Genomic DNA, 21,867 nt, shown 5'->3' on the forward strand with positions numbered 1-21,867 from the left:
TAACATATCCAAAGGAGATCCCAGTATCTCTTGTAGAACAAGAGTTATGAGCCTCCAAAGTTTAGTGCAAAAATCATAAGTAACATAATAAAAATAAGTGAGACGATACCAAAGTTGACGAACATTTTGCTTAATATCTCGGCCCTTGTTTGCCGTAGCTCAATGTTTTTAGTATGGTTAGATGGGGGACAATTTGGACTATAACATATCCTAAGGACATCCCCGTATCTCTAGTAGACACAGAGTTATGGTCCTGCAAAGTATAGTCTAATGCATTTCCTAAGGACGGGTTGTTTGTTTACGTTTAGCTTAATTACTCGGCCCCTGTTTGTCGTAGCTCAATGTTTTTAGTATGGTTAGATGGGGGACAATTTGGACTATTACATATCCTAAGGACATCCCCGTATCTCTAGTAGACACAGAGTTATGGGCCTGCAAAGTATAGTCTAATGCATTTCCTAAGGACGGGTTGTTTGCTTACGTTTAGCTTAATTACTCGGCCCCTGTTTGTCGTAGCTCAATGTTTTTAGTATTGTTAGATGGGGGACAAATTGGACTATAACATACTCAAAGGACATCCCCGTATCTCCAGTGGAAACAGAGTTACGAGCCTGCAAAGTATAGTCTAACTCATTTCCTGTGGAGGGGGTTTGTTTCTTTACGTTTCGCTTAAATACTCGGCCCCTGTTTGTCGTAGCCCAAAGTTTTTAGTATGGTTAGATGAAGGACAAATTGGACTATAACATATCCTAAGGACATCCCGGTATCTCTAAAAGACAAAGAGTTATGGGCCTTGCAAAGTATAGTCTAATGCATTTTCTATGGAGGGGTTTGTTTGTTCACGTATTGCTTAATTACTTGACCCTGTTCTTTCGATTAAAAATAATAACATATCTTTAGTGTAGCGGTTATCGCATCCGCCTCACTCCCGGAAGGCCACAGGTTCGAAACCGCGAAGTTTTTTTTTATAATTATCCGAACATTTGTGTCAAGGTCACATTATTTACATCCCCGTATCTCTGGTAGAACCAGAGTTACCAGCCTCCAGAATTTAGTCTAATGTATTTCCTATGGAGGGGTTTGTTTGTTTACGATTAGCTTAATTACTCGACTACTGTTTGTCGTAGCCCTAATTCTTAGTATGGCTAGATGGGGGACAAATTGGTCTATAACATACTCAAAGGACATCCCCGTATCTCCAGTAGAAACAGAGTTACGAGCCTGCAAAGTTTATTTTCAAAAATCAAAAGTAACCTTCTAACAATAAGTGAGACAAAAAATAAGTTGACGACGATATTGAGGTAGCCTCAAGTTTAAAGTATCCTTGTATGGGGAGCAAAGAGTACTATAACATATCCAAAGGAGATCCCAGTATCTCTTGTAGAACAAGAGTTATGAGCCTCCAAAGTTTAGTGCAAAAATCATAAGTAACATAATAAAAATAAGTGAGACGATACCAAAGTTGACGAACATTTTGCTTAATATCTCGGCCCTTGTTTGCCGTAGCTCAATGTTTTTAGTATGGTTAGATGGGGGACAATTTGGACTATAACATATCCTAAGGACATCCCCGTATCTCTAGTAGACACAGAGTTATGGTCCTGCAAAGTATAGTCTAATGCATTTCCTAAGGACGGGTTGTTTGTTTACGTTTAGCTTAATTACTCGGCCCCTGTTTGTCGTAGCTCAATGTTTTTAGTATGGTTAGATGGGGGACAATTTGGACTATAACATATCCTAAGGACATCCCCGTATCTCTAGTAGACACAGAATTATGGGCCTGCAAAGTATAGTCTAATGCATTTCCTAAGGACGGGTTGTTTGTTTACGTTTAGCTTAATTACTCGGCCCCTGTTTGTCGTAGCTCAATGTTTTTAGTATTGTTAGATGGGGGACAAATTGGACTATAACATACTCAAAGGACATCCCCGTATCTCCAGTGGAAACAGAGTTACGAGCCTGCAAAGTATAGTCTAACTCATTTCCTGTGGAGGGGGTTTGTTTCTTTACGTTTCGCTTAAATACTCGGCCCCTGTTTGTCGTAGCCCAAAGTTTTTAGTATGGTTAGATGAAGGACAAATTGGACTATAACATATCCTAAGGACATCCCGGTATCTCTAAAAGACAAAGAGTTATGGGCCTTGCAAAGTATAGTCTAATGCATTTTCTATGGAGGGGTTTGTTTGTTCACGTATTGCTTAATTACTTGACCCTGTTCTTTCGATTAAAAATAATAACATATCTTTAGTGTAGCGGTTATCGCATCCGCCTCACTCCCGGAAGGCCACAGGTTCGAAACCGCGAAGTTTTTTTTTATAATTATCCGAACATTTGTGTCAAGGTCACATTATTTACATCCCCGTATCTCTGGTAGAACCAGAGTTACCAGCCTCCAGAATTTAGTCTAATGTATTTCCTATGGAGGGGTTTGTTTGTTTACGATTAGCTTAATTACTCGACTACTGTTTGTCGTAGCCCTAATTCTTAGTATGGCTAGATGGGGGACAAATTGGTCTATAACATACTCAAAGGACATCCCCGTATCTCCAGTAGAAACAGAGTTACGAGCCTGCAAAGTTTATTTTCAAAAATCAAAAGTAACCTTCTAACAATAAGTGAGACAAAAAATAAGTTGACGACGATATTGAGGTAGCCTCAAGTTTAAAGTATCCTTGTATGGGGAGCAAAGAGTACTATAACATATCCAAAGGAGATCCCAGTATCTCTTGTAGAACAAGAGTTATGAGCCTCCAAAGTTTAGTGCAAAAATCATAAGTAACATAATAAAAATAAGTGAGACGATACCAAAGTTGACGAACATTTTGCTTAATATCTCGGCCCTTGTTTGCCGTAGCTCAATGTTTTTAGTATGGTTAGATGGGGGACAATTTGGACTATAACATATCCTAAGGACATCCCCGTATCTCTAGTAGACACAGAGTTATGGTCCTGCAAAGTATAGTCTAATGCATTTCCTAAGGACGGGTTGTTTGTTTACGTTTAGCTTAATTACTCGGCCCCTGTTTGTCGTAGCTCAATGTTTTTAGTATGGTTAGATGGGGGACAATTTGGACTATAACATATCCTAAGGACATCCCCGTATCTCTAGTAGACACAGAATTATGGGCCTGCAAAGTATAGTCTAATGCATTTCCTAAGGACGGGTTGTTTGTTTACGTTTAGCTTAATTACTCGGCCCCTGTTTGTCGTAGCTCAATGTTTTTAGTATTGTTAGATGGGGGACAAATTGGACTATAACATACTCAAAGGACATCCCCGTATCTCCAGTGGAAACAGAGTTACGAGCCTGCAAAGTATAGTCTAACTCATTTCCTGTGGAGGGGGTTTGTTTCTTTACGTTTCGCTTAAATACTCGGCCCCTGTTTGTCGTAGCCCAAAGTTTTTAGTATGGTTAGATGAAGGACAAATTGGACTATAACATATCCTAAGGACATCCCGGTATCTCTAAAAGACAAAGAGTTATGGGCCTTGCAAAGTATAGTCTAATGCATTTTCTATGGAGGGGTTTGTTTGTTCACGTATTGCTTAATTACTTGACCCTGTTCTTTCGATTAAAAATAATAACATATCTTTAGTGTAGCGGTTATCGCATCCGCCTCACTCCCGGAAGGCCACAGGTTCGAAACCGCGAAGTTTTTTTTTATAATTATCCGAACATTTGTGTCAAGGTCACATTATTTACATCCCCGTATCTCTGGTAGAACCAGAGTTACCAGCCTCCAGAATTTAGTCTAATGTATTTCCTATGGAGGGGTTTGTTTGTTTACGATTAGCTTAATTACTCGACTACTGTTTGTCGTAGCCCTAATTCTTAGTATGGCTAGATGGGGGACAAATTGGTCTATAACATACTCAAAGGACATCCCCGTATCTCCAGTAGAAACAGAGTTACGAGCCTGCAAAGTTTATTTTCAAAAATCAAAAGTAACCTTCTAACAATAAGTGAGACAAAAAATAAGTTGACGACGATATTGAGGTAGCCTCAAGTTTAAAGTTTCCTTGTATGGGGAGCAAAGAGTACTATAACATATCCAAAGGAGATCCCAGTATCTCTTGTAGAACAAGAGTTATGAGCCTCCAAAGTTTAGTGCAAAAATCATAAGTAACATAATAAAAATAAGTGAGACGATACCAAAGTTGACGAACATTTTGCTTAATATCTCGGCCCTTGTTTGCCGTAGCTCAATGTTTTTAGTATGGTTAGATGGGGGACAATTTGGACTATAACATATCCTAAGGACATCCCCGTATCTCTAGTAGACACAGAGTTATGGTCCTGCAAAGTATAGTCTAATGCATTTCCTAAGGACGGGTTGTTTGTTTACGTTTAGCTTAATTACTCGGCCCCTGTTTGTCGTAGCTCAATGTTTTTAGTATGGTTAGATGGGGGACAATTTGGACTATAACATATCCTAAGGACATCCCCGTATCTCTAGTAGACACAGAATTATGGGCCTGCAAAGTATAGTCTAATGCATTTCCTAAGGACGGGTTGTTTGTTTACGTTTAGCTTAATTACTCGGCCCCTGTTTGTCGTAGCTCAATGTTTTTAGTATTGTTAGATGGGGGACAAATTGGACTATAACATACTCAAAGGACATCCCCGTATCTCCAGTGGAAACAGAGTTACGAGCCTGCAAAGTATAGTCTAGCTCATTTCCTGTGGAGGGGGTTTGTTTCTTTACGTTTCGCTTAAATACTCGGCCCCTGTTTGTCGTAGCCCAAAGTTTTTAGTATGGTTAGATGAAGGACAAATTGGACTATAACATATCCTAAGGACATCCCGGTATCTCTAAAAGACACAGAGTTATGGGCCTTGCAAAGTATAGTCTAATGCATTTTCTATGGAGGGGTTTGTTTGTTCACGTATTGCTTAATTACTTGACCCTGTTCTTTCGATTAAAAATAATAACATATCTTTAGTGTAGCGGTTATCGCATCCGCCTCACTCCCGGAAGGCCACAGGTTCGAAACCGCGAAGTTTTTTTTTATAATTATCCGAACATTTGTGTCAAGGTCACATTATTTACATCCCCGTATCTCTGGTAGAACCAGAGTTACCAGCCTCCAGAATTTAGTCTAATGTATTTCCTATGGAGGGGTTTGTTTGTTTACGATTAGCTTAATTACTCGACTACTGTTTGTCGTAGCCCTAATTCTTAGTATGGCTAGATGGGGGACAAATTGGTCTATAACATACTCAAAGGACATCCCCGTATCTCCAGTAGAAACAGAGTTACGAGCCTGCAAAGTTTATTTTCAAAAATCAAAAGTAACCTTCTAACAATAAGTGAGACAAAAAATAAGTTGACGACGATATTGAGGTAGCCTCAAGTTTAAAGTATCCTTGTATGGGGAGCAAAGAGTACTATAACATATCCAAAGGAGATCCCAGTATCTCTTGTAGAACAAGAGTTATGAGCCTCCAAAGTTTAGTGCAAAAATCATAAGTAACATAATAAAAATAAGTGAGACGATACCAAAGTTGACGAACATTTTGCTTAATATCTCGGCCCTTGTTTGCCGTAGCTCAATGTTTTTAGTATGGTTAGATGGGGGACAATTTGGACTATAACATATCCTAAGGACATCCCCGTATCTCTAGTAGACACAGAGTTATGGTCCTGCAAAGTATAGTCTAATGCATTTCCTAAGGACGGGTTGTTTGTTTACGTTTAGCTTAATTACTCGGCCCCTGTTTGTCGTAGCTCAATGTTTTTAGTATGGTTAGATGGGGGACAATTTGGACTATAACATATCCTAAGGACATCCCCGTATCTCTAGTAGACACAGAATTATGGGCCTGCAAAGTATAGTCTAATGCATTTCCTAAGGACGGGTTGTTTGTTTACGTTTAGCTTAATTACTCGGCCCCTGTTTGTCGTAGCTCAATGTTTTTAGTATTGTTAGATGGGGGACAAATTGGACTATAACATACTCAAAGGACATCCCCGTATCTCCAGTGGAAACAGAGTTACGAGCCTGCAAAGTATAGTCTAGCTCATTTCCTGTGGAGGGGGTTTGTTTCTTTACGTTTCGCTTAAATACTCGGCCCCTGTTTGTCGTAGCCCAAAGTTTTTAGTATGGCTAGATGAAGGACAAATTGGACTATAACATATCCTAAGGACATCCCGGTATCTCTAAAAGACACAGAGTTATGGGCCTTGCAAAGTATAGTCTAATGCATTTTCTATGGAGGGGTTTGTTTGTTCACGTATTGCTTAATTACTTGACCCTGTTCTTTCGATTAAAAATAATAACATATCTTTAGTGTAGCGGTTATCGCATCCGCCTCACTCCCGGAAGGCCACAGGTTCGAAACCGCGAAGTTTTTTTTATAATTATCCGAACATTTGTGTCAAGGTCACATTATTTACATCCCCGTATCTCTGGTAGAACCAGAGTTACCAGCCTCCAGAATTTAGTCTAATGTATTTCCTATGGAGGGGTTTGTTTGTTTACGATTAGCTTAATTACTCGACTACTGTTTGTCGTAGCCCTAATTCTTAGTATGGCTAGATGGGGGACAAATTGGTCTATAACATACTCAAAGGACATCCCCGTATCTCCAGTAGAAACAGAGTTACGAGCCTGCAAAGTTTATTTTCAAAAATCAAAAGTAACCTTCTAACAATAAGTGAGACAAAAAATAAGTTGACGACGATATTCTACAGGGCCGGTAGGCCCTTGTAGATATGACATGACACCCTTCCGTAATGTTAAACAAAAAGTCACACCTTTTAGGGTTAGCGTCCCATAGAAAAAGCATTAAAAAAAATTCGGTTTTTTAAGGAAATTGAGACAGGCCATACGGAAAAACTATAGCGAAGTTAGTTTTAGGAATGCTTCTAAATTAACAAGCATTTCTTAAATGAGAAACTTACGTGTTTCGATTTTTAATTAATGAATTCTAATTTTTGTAATTTAACTAATTAAGATAGTACGTCAAAAATTTACTTTTGGGTCAGAAGTCAGCCTAACCTCCTAGCGCGTTTAAACTTATTTCCCCATTTTCGTTCTCATTGATAACTAGAACGGCCTAGCTTTTTGCGTGCTAACAAGTTACGTTGATAAATTTCAAACGTTTGCTTTTATGTGGAAAATTCCTAATTTCATAACAGACGACAGTAAGGCAACTAAAATTAATTACTTTGGTATTTCATCCGAGCTTGAACATTTTTATTTGGATTTGCTAATTATCTATAACACCCTTAAGAACAAATACTTTGTTATCAGGTCGAATTTTCATCTAAAAAATTAATTCAGGTAAATAATTACAGTTAATAGAGGTTTTTATATCTTTTGAAGTAAGTTTTTCGACGTTCTTTACGGCCAAGGCTTAGGTTGTATTTTAGTTAGTCTATGAAATTATAGTCTTTATAGTGTCTGTCCTCTTCAAAGATTATTAAAAAGGCTTATTTCCAGCTCTCATTTGTTTTGGAATTCTTTATATAGTCTGCTCCGTTTTATGCTAGAAACATTTCCTAACCAGGCTAACCCCAGGTTTTTTTTTTTACTGTATTTACCATGTGCGCTTCCAATTTGAAGTAAAAAATGGCATATTTATTCAAATTATTAAGGTGTTGAAATAAAGATAGTGCTTTTCACCCTTTGAAAAGATCGAGAACTTCAAAATACTACTGGAAATGACAAAAAGTTCAATGTGTTTTCCTTACGGCAGTTTTAAGAGTCGTCGTGTTTACGTTAGCGCAGTTAATTCAACATTCTCATTTGAGGTATACAAGGTTTCATTATTTGTTAATCTCACTAAAATGCTACTAATTGTGAAGGTGTGTGATATAATTCCTGAAACTCAACCAACGTAGAGGACCAGATCATTCATTAAAACAATTTCTATACTATTGAACCAGTCAGTATGTTATGTTACGTTAATCATTTTAAAAACCATTTGTTACCAACAGTGGATTTTGTTAATTCATAAATATAACAGTGGTGCTGGTTAATCCAGGAGGACAGCGTCGTTATGTAATTTAATTAGTCAAATAATTTCCATGTTTACATCTGCGCAGATTTTTCAAACGTAACCACGTCAGCAACGGAGGGTTATGTTGTTCACTATTTCCACAGTTCACATTGCCGTTTGTTTATTTGACTAAATTGCTATGAATTGTTTAGGTATTTAATTTAATTACTGTTATTGAAGCCAAAGTTGCTAAACTATAGAATCACATCATTCATTAACATATGTTATAGATGATCTTTATGTTACCGAAAATTTAGCACGGGGTGTGATAAAAATTGAACGCAATGTGTTGGCAAGAATGAAAAAACTCTTCTGAACTTTACTGTAAAGGTGATTTGAAACTCATTTTATAAGCTAAATCAACACTGCCAAACCTCAATCCTTCATAAATTTAAACTTAATTAAGTATAATTAGCGTGAATTTAAAGATGAAATGTACATATTTTGGATGAGAACTCGAGTAACTTAAGATTTAAACTGGACAAGCTGTTGGTATAGCCCCATGTTTTCTATTTCACACTTAAGTTAATTTAAATTATCTTTAAAGTCCATTTATAGGCGCGAAATTCGAAAGTGTAGGGTAAAATAAGATTCAAAAGCTCCACTAAAAATTGCAATTAACGTGAAGTATATATTGAAAGTCATTTTATAACCTAAATGTACACTGCCGAAACACAATCCTACGTTAATTGTCACTCAATAAAATATAATTAACGTGAAATTAAACCAAATATATTCATTTTTTGGATAAAAACTCAAATAACTTTTAATCTTATTTAAAACTACCCAAGCCATTGGGAAATCCCAAGGTTTTCTATTTCACACTTAAGTTAATTTAAATTATCTTTAAAGTACATTAATTGGCGCGAAATTCAAAAGTTTTGGGTAAAATAATGACTGGCAAAAATGTTAAACTTCACTAAACGTTGCAATTAGGGTAAAAAATGCCAATAAATTATACTTTTAAGCTTAATCCACTCTCCCGAACCGCGCTCAAATTAAGATTAAAACATCACAAGTTTTTCGCACAGCCACAGAGGTTTCCTATTTCACTTTCAAATTAATTTAATTCATCATTAAAATACATCGAAAGGTCTTACATATTTTAGGGTAATTGCAATTAAAGTTAATATTCTATCGAAACTTGTATCCACACTAGATAAACCGTTAAATTAAACTTAATCAAGTATAATTAATGTGAAATCAACCCAAAACACGAATGTTTTTGGGAAATTCATGGATTCCTTATAATTAATCTAACAAATTATAATTAAAACTACACTTATCTTACACTCAGGCTCCATTTTCCTGTTTAATTCTTACACGTAAATAAATTGTCATTTAAAAGCATTTTTCCCATATTGAAAAGAGAGCCATTGAAAAGGAGCGAAACTTAAAAGTTTGGGCGGGATGTTACAGTATTTGTGCCTTTTTAACAAGAGTATTGTTACAATTTTAACACTACCAGACTTAGAAATAGCACACGTCCACTGGTCCAAAACCAGTTTATTAATTGCTTGGACCAGTTTTTTAATTGAAAAAATTAATAATTAAGTTTTTTGATGGGAATTGAGGCGGGACCAGTTTAAAAATTCAAGCTTTCTTCCAATTTCTACTCTTAACTTTTCTCTTTCAAACACAACAAACCGTATCACTCTAGAGTTTAGACCCAAATGAAGGGCTTTGCCAAGTGGTACCAGGTTTTGGTAGTGGTATTAAGTTAGATTTAAAACTATACGGCAGTCGGCAGTCTCGGTACGATTGGAATTTTGAAGTCTCGCAGAGTCAATTTAGTCAAACCTATCATTTATGGTCAAACTACCTTGAACTTTCTCGCAAGTGGGCTAGCGCATATATATATCAACAAAAAACTTTACAATGGGACCAGTAGAAAGAATATTATGGTAAGAGTCACTGGTCCTAAGGACCAGTTTATTTTTTATAGACGTTAGGGGTCACTAATCCTGAGGACCAGTTTATAAGACCACGTATTTCTAAGCCTTAACAATACAGACCTTGTATTTCTAATGGGACCGGCAATACCGCAACACTGAGCCGAAAAACCAGGATGGTAATTGGTTGGGCCTATCGGGAGAGGACATTGAAGCACCAAAAACATACCGCGGTGTCACGTGTCGAAAGTCAAAGCAACCTTCACCACTATAAACCCCATGACCCGCTCAATCTGGCAATCTTTGAAAACTTTGAGGTACTTCCGGTCCCTTTTGATATACAGGGTCTTCAGTGTAGCAGCTAAGTAGTAGAATTATAGTAGTTAGTTTCGTTTCCTAGCAAAATGCCAACCTATTCAAACCAGGACAAATTGGACAAGATGTTTATTTTGGGTGAAGGTCGCAGTAACGTTCAACTAAAGGCAGTGCTTTATGCCGAACTGTTTCCACACCGACAACATCCGGTGCGAAGCACCTTTGCCGACATTGGCGAGCACCTTCGTGATTTCGGTAGTGCAAGATCGTGAATGTAGAAGAGACTGTATAGTCTGTAATGAGGATAGAGATTTTGACATCGTAGCACGTTTTGAAGCCAATTCATGCTAATAAGTAATAATAGAGCGGTGGAACAAGAAGTTGCACTATGCCTTTCTACTGTTTGTGCCAGTTTACAATGGCATCACTACCGGCATTATCATACCCCTTAAATCATGCCTTAACGGACGAGGATTACCTAAGACGGCAATACCATTAGTCTTACCAGGCGTCATGAATTTACTGCTTGCAAATGTATTGCAAGACATGGACAGTCGTCTGCCTCAACCACAATGGTAGAAACGTCGAATATTTTCGTTGATGTGTTTACCAAACAGTTAAGAAGTTTTAATTTGAGGCCCACGTTCTAAGACCAATCGTAGGACTGTGCTTTAAAATATTTTGTTGTGTTCAGGCATATTCTCCAGTATTCTTTTTGTAACTTGTCACTAGCATATAATAATCATGAATTCCAGACATTTATTTACACGCTGTATAATTTAGTATGACATCAGCCGTTGGCAGTATTGGGGGTTGTACATAAAGGAAGGTGTTGGTCTGATCTCGACCACACTGTATATGTATAGAGTGTACGATACAAATAAACATTTTTATTCTATATTTTAAATATTGTAATTTTTAAACTTTATCTTAAATAAAGTACAAATTATATGCTTATCGAAATCTATGTTTTTTATATAAGTTAAATGTAATTAACGATACATAAGTTCTTCTTTCAACCCAAAATGTATGACGGTAGAGCTAACATAATTATTCAAAATTTAATTACATTAAGACTGAAGTGACAGATATTATAAAAAAACGTCTTGGTTTGGACCAAGGCCGAAAAAACAAACGATATGTGTGAGGTTTATCAATTGGCTGAAGTTTCAGATATTGCAATTTTTTTTAGTTATTTTTATCCATTTAATCCTTAAAAAATATTAAATTCAATCAACTGATTTTACTGTTAATCGATCTATTCCCTCTAAATTAATTGAAAAAATTACATATCTACGCTTTTTCAAGAACAATTACATTTTCCGAAAACATTTTATCATGAAATTAATTATTTTGAAGGGATTTCGTGTAAGCACCTTGACGGACATAGATTTAATTGTTGCTGGCTTGACAAATTTTCAAATTTGCACCCAAAAATAGTTCAAATCTGTAAGTTGCTAAGAAGACTGATGTTCAAAAAAACATGATAATTTAAATTTATTTTGTTCAGACTAGTTAATAAACTAAATAACTTATGTCGTCTATTTAAGACAAAGCAGCATCGTTTATCCTGTGTGGTTTCATTTAGTAGGTAGCTATCTGTAACACTGGACAAATATGATATCGGTATATAACCAAAGGTAAGGGTAAAGATTGCATAAAAAGAAATACGTTTCAGTTCCAAAGGCTTGTTATATTCATCTCCATTCATTACCAGTTAAACGAAGAAGGTCACACTTAACTTAACCCCCCCCCCTTCCTCCATTTCCCCAATATATAAAATTTTACAATTTTAATTGTATCTGAGCCGACGCAATACACCCAGCAAATATTACCATATAGGTCGAAACCTTTTCACGTGACATTAGTGAACGGTACATGACTCTTCGGACTTGCCCGCCAACCTTAATAACCTAAAACTATAAAACGTTCGTGTACAAGAATGATTATTGTTGTGGCTTGACACTCGCTAACGCCTGAAGGACCGATCACTCAGTCCAATCGGTGTACATTTGTAAGAGAGTAGACCATTTTAGAAATTACATAAAGAGAATTAAAACACAGGTGTGATGCCGCCATTAAGGTCCTCTCTCTCGCCTAGAAGCACCGCTATAGGCAGTGAAAGTTGACTAGCCTCCTGCCTGCAGTCAACTTTGTTACCGTCTGGCGGTGACCCTTGGTGCGAGGGAGAATACCCAATGGTGGCCTCGCCACTGTGTGTTTTCCGAAATGGTATTTACGCGTGCTAAAATGATTATGCGTAATACGTTACCGGTGTACAAGTAACGCCAACAATGTAGAAAGGGGTGGTGACGTTTCAAATTCTAAAGTACGAAGAGGGAAATTGCAGTGCAACCTTTACTTCATAGTCGCGACATTGGAAATGTAGCATTTCGTAGTACGAAATTAAATGTATGAATTCGTGCAACACCCTGCTTTGGAATCCACTTTTAAAAATTTACATTTTCCTTTCGAATTATGTCAAAGTTCGCTTGGTCTTTTTATACAGAGTATTTCAAATATTCATTATTGATCCCTCAGCACGTACTCCCTTCAAAATAATTAATTTCATGATAAAATGTTTTCGGAAAATGTAATTGTTCTTGAAAAAGCGTAGATATGTAATTTTTTCAATTAATTTAGAGGGAATAGATCGATTAACAGTAAAATCAGTTGATTGAATTTAATATTTTTTAAGGATTAAATGGATAAAAATAACTAAAAAAAATTGCAATATCTGAAACTTCAGCCAATTGATAAACCTCACACATATCGTTTGTTTTTTCGGCCTTGGTCCAAACCAAGACGTTTTTTTATAATTGAGGTAGCCTCAAGTTTAAAGTATCCTTGTATGGGGAGCAAAGAGTACTATAACATATCCAAAGGAGATCCCAGTATCTCTTGTAGAACAAGAGTTATGAGCCTCCAAAGTTTAGTGCAAAAATCATAAGTAACATAATAAAAATAAGTGAGACGATACCAAAGTTGACGAACATTTTGCTTAATATCTCGGCCCTTGTTTGCCGTAGCTCAATGTTTTTAGTATGGTTAGATGGGGGACAAATTGGACTATAACATACTCAAAGGACATCCCCGTATCTCCAGTGGAAACAGAGTTACGAGCCTGCAAAGTATAGTCCAGCTCATTTCCTGTGGAGGGGGTTTGTTTCTTTACGTTTCGCTTAAATACTCGGCCCCTGTTTGTCGTAGCCCAAAGTTTTTAGTATGGCTAGATGAAGGACAAATTGGACTATAACATATCCTAAGGACATCCCGGTATCTCTAAAAGACACAGAGTTATGGGCCTTGCAAAGTATAGTCTAATGCATTTTCTATGGAGGGGTTTGTTTGTTCACGTATTGCTTAATTACTTGACCCTGTTCTTTCGATTAAAAATAATAACATATCTTTAGTGTAGCGGTTATCGCATCCGCCTCACTCCCGGAAGGCCACAGGTTCGAAACCGCGAAGTTTTTTTTTATAATTATCCGAACATTTGTGTCAAGGTCACATTATTTACATCCCCGTATCTCTGGTAGAACCAGAGTTACCAGCCTCCAGAATTTAGTCTAATGTATTTCCTATGGAGGGGTTTGTTTGTTTACGATTAGCTTAATTACTCGACTACTGTTTGTCGTAGCCCTAATTCTTAGTATGGCTAGATGGGGGACAAATTGGTCTATAACATACTCAAAGGACATCCCCGTATCTCCAGTAGAAACAGAGTTACGAGCCTGCAAAGTTTATTTTCAAAAATCAAAAGTAACCTTCTAACAATAAGTGAGACAAAAAATAAGTTGACGACGATATTGAGGTAGCCTCAAGTTTAAAGTATCCTTGTATGGGGAGCAAAGAGTACTATAACATATCCAAAGGAGATCCCAGTATCTCTTGTAGAACAAGAGTTATGAGCCTCCAAAGTTTAGTGCAAAAATCATAAGTAACATAATAAAAATAAGTGAGACGATACCAAAGTTGACGAACATTTTGCTTAATATCTCGGCCCTTGTTTGCCGTAGCTCAATGTTTTTAGTATGGTTAGATGGGGGACAATTTGGACTATAACATATCCTAAGGACATCCCCGTATCTCTAGTAGACACAGAGTTATGGTCCTGCAAAGTATAGTCTAATGCATTTCCTAAGGACGGGTTGTTTGTTTACGTTTAGCTTAATTACTCGGCCCCTGTTTGTCGTAGCTCAATGTTTTTAGTATGGTTAGATGGGGGACAATTTGGACTATAACATATCCTAAGGACATCCCCGTATCTCTAGTAGACACAGAATTATGGGCCTGCAAAGTATAGTCTAATGCATTTCCAAAGGACGGGTTGTTTGTTTACGTTTAGCTTAATTACTCGGCCCCTGTTTGTCGTAGCTCAATGTTTTTAGTATTGTTAGATGGGGGACAAATTGGACTATAACATACTCAAAGGACATCCCCGTATCTCCAGTGGAAACAGAGTTACGAGCCTGCAAAGTATAGTCTAACTCATTTCCTGTGGAGGGGGTTTGTTTCTTTACGTTTCGCTTAAATACTCGGCCCCTGTTTGTCGTAGCCCAAAGTTTTTAGTATGGTTAGATGAAGGACAAATTGGACTATAACATATCCTAAGGACATCCCGGTATCTCTAAAAGACAAAGAGTTATGGGCCTTGCAAAGTATAGTCTAATGCATTTTCTATGGAGGGGTTTGTTTGTTCACGTATTGCTTAATTACTTGACCCTGTTCTTTCGACTAAAAATAATAACATATCTTTAGTGTAGCGGTTATCGCATCCGCCTCACTCCCGGAAGGCCACAGGTTCGAAACCGCGAAGTTTTTTTTTATAATTATCCGAACATGTGTCAAGGTCACATTATTTACATCCCCGTATCTCTGGTAGAACCAGAGTTACCAGCCTCCAGAATTTAGTCTAATGTATTTCCTATGGAGGGGTTTGTTTGTTTACGATTAGCTTAATTACTCGACTACTGTTTGTCGTAGCCCTAATTCTTAGTATGGCTAGATGGGGGACAAATTGGTCTATAACATACTCAAAGGACATCCCCGTATCTCCAGTAGAAACAGAGTTACGAGCCTGCAAAGTTTATTTTCAAAAATCAAAAGTAACCTTCTAACAATAAGTGAGACAAAAAATAAGTTGACGACGATATTGAGGTAGACTCAAGTTTAAAGTATCCTTGTATGGGGAGCAAAGAGTACTATAACATATCCAAAGGAGATCCCAGTATCTCTTGTAGAACAAGAGTTATGAGCCTCCAAAGTTTAGTGCAAAAATCATAAGTAACATAATAAAAATAAGTGAGACGATACCAAAGTTGACGAACATTTTGCTTAATATCTCGGCCCTTGTTTGCCGTAGCTCAATGTTTTTAGTATGGTTAGATGGGGGACAATTTGGACTATAACATATCCTAAGGACATCCCCGTATCTCTAGTAGACACAGAGTTATGGGCCTGCAAAGTATAGTCTAATGCATTTCCTAAGGACGGGTTGTTTGTTTACGTTTAGCTTAATTACTCGGCCCCTGTTTGTCGTAGCTCAATGTTTTTAGTATGGTTAGATGGGGGACAAATTGGACTATAACATACTCAAAGGACATCCCCGTATCTCCAGTGGAAACAGAGTTACGAGCCTGCAAAGTATAGTCTAACTCATTTCCTATGGAGGGGGTTTGTTTCTTTACGTTTCGCTTAAGTACTCGGCCCCTGTTTGTCGTAGCCCAAAGTTTTTAGTATGGTTAGATGAATGACAAATTGGACTATAACATATCCTAAGGACATCCCCGTATCTCCAGTGGAAACAGAGTTACGAGCCTGCAAAGTATAGTCTAACTCATTTCCTGTGGAGGGGTTTGTTTGTTCACGTATTGCTTAATTACTTGACCCTGTTCTTTCGATTAAAAATAATAACATATCTTTAGTGTAGCGGTTATCGCATCCGCCTCACTCCCGGAAGGCCACAGGTTCGAAACCGCGAAGTTTTTTTTTATAATTATCCGAACATTTGTGTCAAGGTTGTTATATTTTAGTTTGACTTATAATTGGTTAATATAAACAACTAATTAAATGATTATTAACGAGAGAAGAGTAACAACAACTTCATAGCTCGGGTGCCATATTTGATCTGCTTTATTGATCTCCTCCTACGTTAGGCCTAATGCACTAGCGGCACCTAGCGAGGAGGATATGAACTATCATAAGGATATGAACTATCATACATATACATAACATGCCCCATTTTTTTTTTTTTTTCAAATTAAACAAGAGTAAGAAAAGGGACGGATTTATAAGAAAACAGTTATTCATTAAATATTAGTAAGTTATAAAAGTCTTTAAGGTACATAGTCTTGGAATCGTTCCGGCTTGCGTGGTACCCGACCACTTCGTGTTGATCCCGTGGGACGCTGTGCGGAGTCTTGTAGAGGACGCAACGGCGGTGGCGGTGGCGGCGGTGGAGGTGGTGGCGGTGGAAGAGGTACGGTGTGCAAATCCTCGACCGTACGCTGGTGTTTCCATGCAGACTCTCGATCCGTTGTTAGATCGGGCCGCAGGTAGAAACGGTTGCGAGTGTATATTCTACCATCCGCTGCCTTAACGCCATAGGAACGAGGGTTGGCGCCAGTATTGACTATGACGCCGCGTTGCCATTTTTCGTTCAATTTGTGGCGAAACCAGACGCGCTCGTTGGCCTTTAGCTCTACGAGTTGTTTTGTATGGGCGTTGTTATACTTCTTCTGGCGGGTTTGACGTGTGACCAGTGCATTCGCCGCGTCTGAGACGTCATATGAAGGCAAGAGCCTGTCGGAATGACTAGGTAAGAAGGAACGAAGGCGCCGCCCCATCAAAAGTTCCGCTGGGGATTTTAACCCTGATGTGGGTGTGATGCGATAATCCAGTAGGACGGAATGCAGATCTTTTCCATCTTCTAAGGCCTTGAGCAGGCTATGTTTGAGGGTTTGAACCGACCTCTCAACTTGACCGTTCGATCGCGGATACAAGGGTGACGACATGTTGTGATAGATGTTCCATTCCTTATGAAAGTCGGCCATAGCAGATGAAGTGAAAGGCGGACCTTGATCACTTACTACTTCTTCAGGGATTCCATGTCTAGCATAGATAGTTTTCATGGCCATGATTGTTGCTTTGGCTGTTTCCCCATGCGTGAGTTGTACTTCAACGTACTTAGAGAAATAGTCCACCATTAGAAGATACTTCTGACCCTGAAGTTCGAAAAAATCGCAGGCTACCTTCTGCCATGGGCGGGTAGGTAGGTCCCTGTCGAGCAAAGGTTCATGTGCGTTAGCCCTTTGCGATTCTTGACAAATTGTGCAACGCTCGACATATTTGTCGATTTGGGCGTTCATTTCAGGCCAATAAAAGTATTCCCGCGCCTTTGTTTTCATTGCCGTGATTCCTCTGTGAGCAGTGTGAAGTTTGCTCAGTACTTCAAGCTGGGCTGCCTTGGGTATGACGAGTCTGTGGCCCCTGCAGATCAATCCATCAGCCGTTTCATGCAGTTCTTCACGACAGTGCCAAAAAGATTGAGCATCTGCGTCTGAGAGTTTTTTGCTAGCCGGCCAACCATTGCGGATGTGATGCGTCACCGCTTGGAGGTGCGGATCGTTTTCCGTCTGGTGGTGTAACTTGTGCCAATAGCCATTTGATGCCTCAGCTATGACACAAACCTGGATTGGTTGTACCTCCACATCCAGCTCTTTAAAGGTAAGATCAGTGCGAGGTGCCCTGGATAAGGCATCTGCAATTAGAAGTTCTTTTCCGGGAACAAACTCCAGGTGGAAGTCATATCTGGTCAAGCGCAGTAGCATGCGTAGCAAGCGAGGAGTGATTTTTTGGTATGGTTTGGCGCTGAGGCCTAACAAAGGCTTATGATCGGTCTGGACAGTGACGCGACGGCCGTATGTGTAGTTATGGAAATGTTCCAGGCCAAAGATAACGGCGAGTAGCTCTTTCTCTATTTGAGCGTATTTTTGTTGAGTATCTGTTAGCGAAGCTGAGCCATAGGCTACTGGGCCGTTTTCTTGAAGTAAGACAGCACCGAGGCCATTCTTACAAGCATCTACCGAGACGGTGACTGGTTTTTCATTGTCGAAGAATTTCAGACAAGGGCTTTGTATTAAAGTCTCCTTGATTTTGTCGAAGTCTCGTTGTGTATTGGCATCCCAGAGCCACGCCGTGTCATTCCTCATGAGCAGGCGAAGGGAGGATGTGAGATCAGAGAGATTCGGTGTAAACTTTGCCTGATACGTGATCATACCCAGGAACCGGTGCAAGTCGTCCTTGCTCTGCGGTTGGGGATATTGTTTAATAGCTTCAATTTTACCCGGATCCGGTTTAATGCCGTTCTCTGTTAGTAGATGTCCCAAGTACTTGATGCTGGTTTGAGCTAACTGCACCTTGGTTGGGTTGAATTTCAGATTTTCTTTCCTGGCTATCTCAAGCGTTTTACGAAGTAACGCGCAGTGTTCTGGTAATGTTTTCGTACCTATGGCGGTATCATCGAAATAGGGGTTGATGCGAGAGTCATTTTCGAAAAGTTCGTCCATTGCGCGTTGGAATTCCTCAGGCGCGTTATTTAAACCAAAAGGCAATACGAGATACCGAAATCTTCCCCAGGGTGTGGTAAACGTCGTGAGATAGGACGAAGGCTCATCGAGAGGAAGTTGCCAAAAGCCATCTTTGGAATCAAGGACGGTAAAGTACTTTGATCCTTGCAAATTGGCGAATATTCTGTCCGCTGTAGGGATCGGATAGTGTGGACGTAGTATTGCTTGATTGAGTGGTCTTGGATCAAGGCAAATCCTTAGTTTCTTTGGGGTATCGGATATAGCCATGTTACTGACCCATTCTGTGGGTTCTGTGACTTTAGTGATAATACCAAGATCCTTCATGCGCTTAAGCTCGGTTTGTACTCGAGGATGTAACGCTAATGGTATTTGGAACGGCGCCGATACATGTGGTACGGCCCCTTCCTTTAATTGGATCTTAACCTCCCTCTTGAGTCTTCCTAAGCCCTCAAATACATCCGGAAAGTCACCGATGACATCTTCTGGTGTTTCAGGGGTAGATGGCGCTTCCACAGTATGTACTGTACGGGACGGTTTAGATTTTGGGTCAACGAGATTATCAGGAGGCGGTTTTAGGCGATAGGTGCGTGAGACCAATCCTAACTGAGTACACGCTGGCAATCCAAGAATTGCGCTAGTGTGTAAGCTAGTGACGTAAAATTCAAAGGCCTTTTGTTGCCCCGTGATATCGGACGCGCAGGTCATGGTACAAACGCCGGTAATGGGAATTTGCTCCCCATTGTAGTTTAAAACTGCTGTTTTAGCTGACGTAAGTGTTGGTGGGTTAGTCCATGTAGCAAGTTCGTCCTGGGGGATGACATTTACATGTGCCCCTGTATCCAGTTTGACTGTGACAACTTCGTCGTTGACATATATAGTTTCAGACCACTCTACTTCCTCATCTTCGTTTGTGAGGTTACCGACAGTGGGTTGTACCGTTAGAGCTCCTAAGTAAATAGGTGGTTCCTCAGTGGTGGATTCCAAAACATGAACTCTTCTATTTGTGCTCTTTGAACGGTGGTGTCCTCCTATATTCTTTGGTTTAGGATTTTCGACACGCCTTGTATGACATTGTGATGCCCAGTGATTTTTAAAGTTACACTTGGTGCACACAGTTCCAAAAGCTGGACACCGATTGCGAGGGTGTTGTCTTCCACAAGAGCGACAGTCGGCCTTCACATTTGGCTGGTGGGAGCTGCCCTGTGAGTGACTTTGACCTTGTTGTGGACGAGACGTTTGAGTTCTGGTACCTTTATGGGAGATAGCATGAACTTCTTTACGGCTTTCGTTCATGGCCTCTGACTGGGCCTTAGATTGTTCCGCTGCTTTGCATTCGGATACAACTTCTTGTAAGGTTTTAGCACGGCGGCTCGTCTCTCGTAGCAAACGCTCCTGGAGAGGCTTGTTATACATAACAAAGGTCACATTATTTACATCCCCGTATCTCTGGTAGAACCAGAGTTACGAGCCTCCAGAATTTAGTCTAATGGATTTCCTATGGAGGGGTTTGTTTGTTTACGATTAGCTTAATTACTCGACTATTGTTTGTCGTAGCTCAATGGTTTTAGTATGGTTAGATGGGGGACAAATTGGACTATAACATACTCAAAGGACATCCCCGTATCTACAGTAGAAACAGAGTTACGAGCCTGAAAAGTATAGTCTAATGCATTTTCTATAGAGGGGTTTGTTTGTTCACGTATTGCTTAATCACTTGACCCTGTTCTTTCGATTAAAAATAATAACATATCTTTAGTGTAGCGGTTATCGCATCCGCCTCACTCCCGGAAGGCCACAGGTTCGAAACCGCGAAGTTTTTTTTATAATTATCCGAACATTTGTGTCAAGGTCACATTATTTACATCCCCGTATCTCTGGTAGAACCAGAGTTACCAGCCTCCAGAATTTAGTCTAATGTATTTCCTATGGAGGGGTTTGTTTGTTTACGATTAGCTTAATTACTCGACTACTGTTTGTCGTAGCCCTAATTCTTAGTATGGCTAGATGGGGGACAAATTGGTCTATAACATACTCAAAGGACATCCCCGTATCTCCAGTAGAAACAGAGTTACGAGCCTGCAAAGTTTATTTTCAAAAATCAAAAGTAACCTTCTAACAATAAGTGAGACAAAAAATAAGTTGACGACGATATTGAGGTAGACTCAAGTTTAAAGTATCCTTGTATGGGGAGCAAAGAGTACTATAACATATCCAAAGGAGATCCCAGTTTCTCTTGTAGAACAAGAGTTATGAGCCTCCAAAGTTTAGTGCAAAAATCATAAGTAACATAATAAAAATAAGTGAGACGATACCAAAGTTGACGAACATTTTGCTTAATATCTCGGCCCTTGTTTGCCGTAGCTCAATGTTTTTAGTATGGTTAGATGAAGGACAATTTGGACTATAACATATCCTAAGGACATCCCCGTATCTCTAGTAGACACAGAGTTATGGGCCTGCAAAGTATAGTCTAATGCATTTCCTAAGGACGGGTTGTTTGTTTACGTTTAGCTTAATTACTCGGCCCCTGTTTGTCGTAGCTCAATGTTTTTAGTATGGTTAGATGGGGGACAAATTGGACTATAACATACTCAAAGGACATCCCCGTATCTCCAGTGGAAACAGAGTTACGAGCCTGCAAAGTATAGTCTAACTCATTTCCTATGGAGGGGGTTTGTTTCTTTACGTTTCGCTTAAGTACTCGGCCCCTGTTAGTCGTAGCCCAAAGTTTTTAGTATGGTTAGATGAATGACAAATTGGACTATAACATATCCTAAGGACATCCCGGTATCTCTAGTAGACACAGAGTTATGGTTCTTGCAAAGTATAGTCTAATGCATTTTCTATGGAGGGGTTTGTTTGTTCACGTATTGCTTAATTACTTGACCCTGTTCTTTCGATTAAAAATAATAACATATCTTTAGTGTAGCGGTTATCGCATCCGCCTCACTCCCGGAAGGCCACAGGTTCGAAACCGCGAAGTTTTTTTTTATAATTATCCGAACATTTGTGTCAAGGTCACATTATTTACATCCCCGTATCTCTGGTAGAACCAGAGTTACGA

At 39.1% G+C, this 21,867-nt stretch overlaps 1 long non-coding RNA gene across 10 annotated transcripts; it reads left to right on the forward strand.

Annotated features, from left to right (window-relative positions):
* Nucleotides 1-6,688: 6,688 nt before the first annotated feature.
* Nucleotides 6,689-11,167, forward strand: LOC149697081 (uncharacterized). 10 transcript variants are annotated; one of them, XR_016382457.1, is made up of 5 exons: nt 6,689-7,287; nt 7,477-7,757; nt 7,812-7,895; nt 8,052-8,157; nt 8,236-11,167. It is a non-coding gene; the product is annotated as an uncharacterized LOC149697081 (long non-coding RNA). The 10 variants fall into 10 exon arrangements; XR_016382458.1 differs by lacking the exon at nt 6,689-7,287 and having other exon boundaries at nt 7,294-7,757; nt 8,236-10,214; nt 10,298-11,167; XR_016382461.1 differs by lacking the exon at nt 6,689-7,287 and having other exon boundaries at nt 7,294-7,757; nt 8,236-9,909; nt 10,298-11,167.
* Nucleotides 11,168-21,867: the final 10,700 nt, after the last annotated feature.

This window comes from Phalangium opilio, unplaced genomic scaffold (assembly GCF_054372755.1).
Source record: "Phalangium opilio isolate 3A_F unplaced genomic scaffold, DU_Popi_V2 ptg000021l_1, whole genome shotgun sequence".
Lineage (NCBI taxonomy): Eukaryota > Metazoa > Arthropoda > Arachnida > Opiliones > Phalangiidae > Phalangium > Phalangium opilio.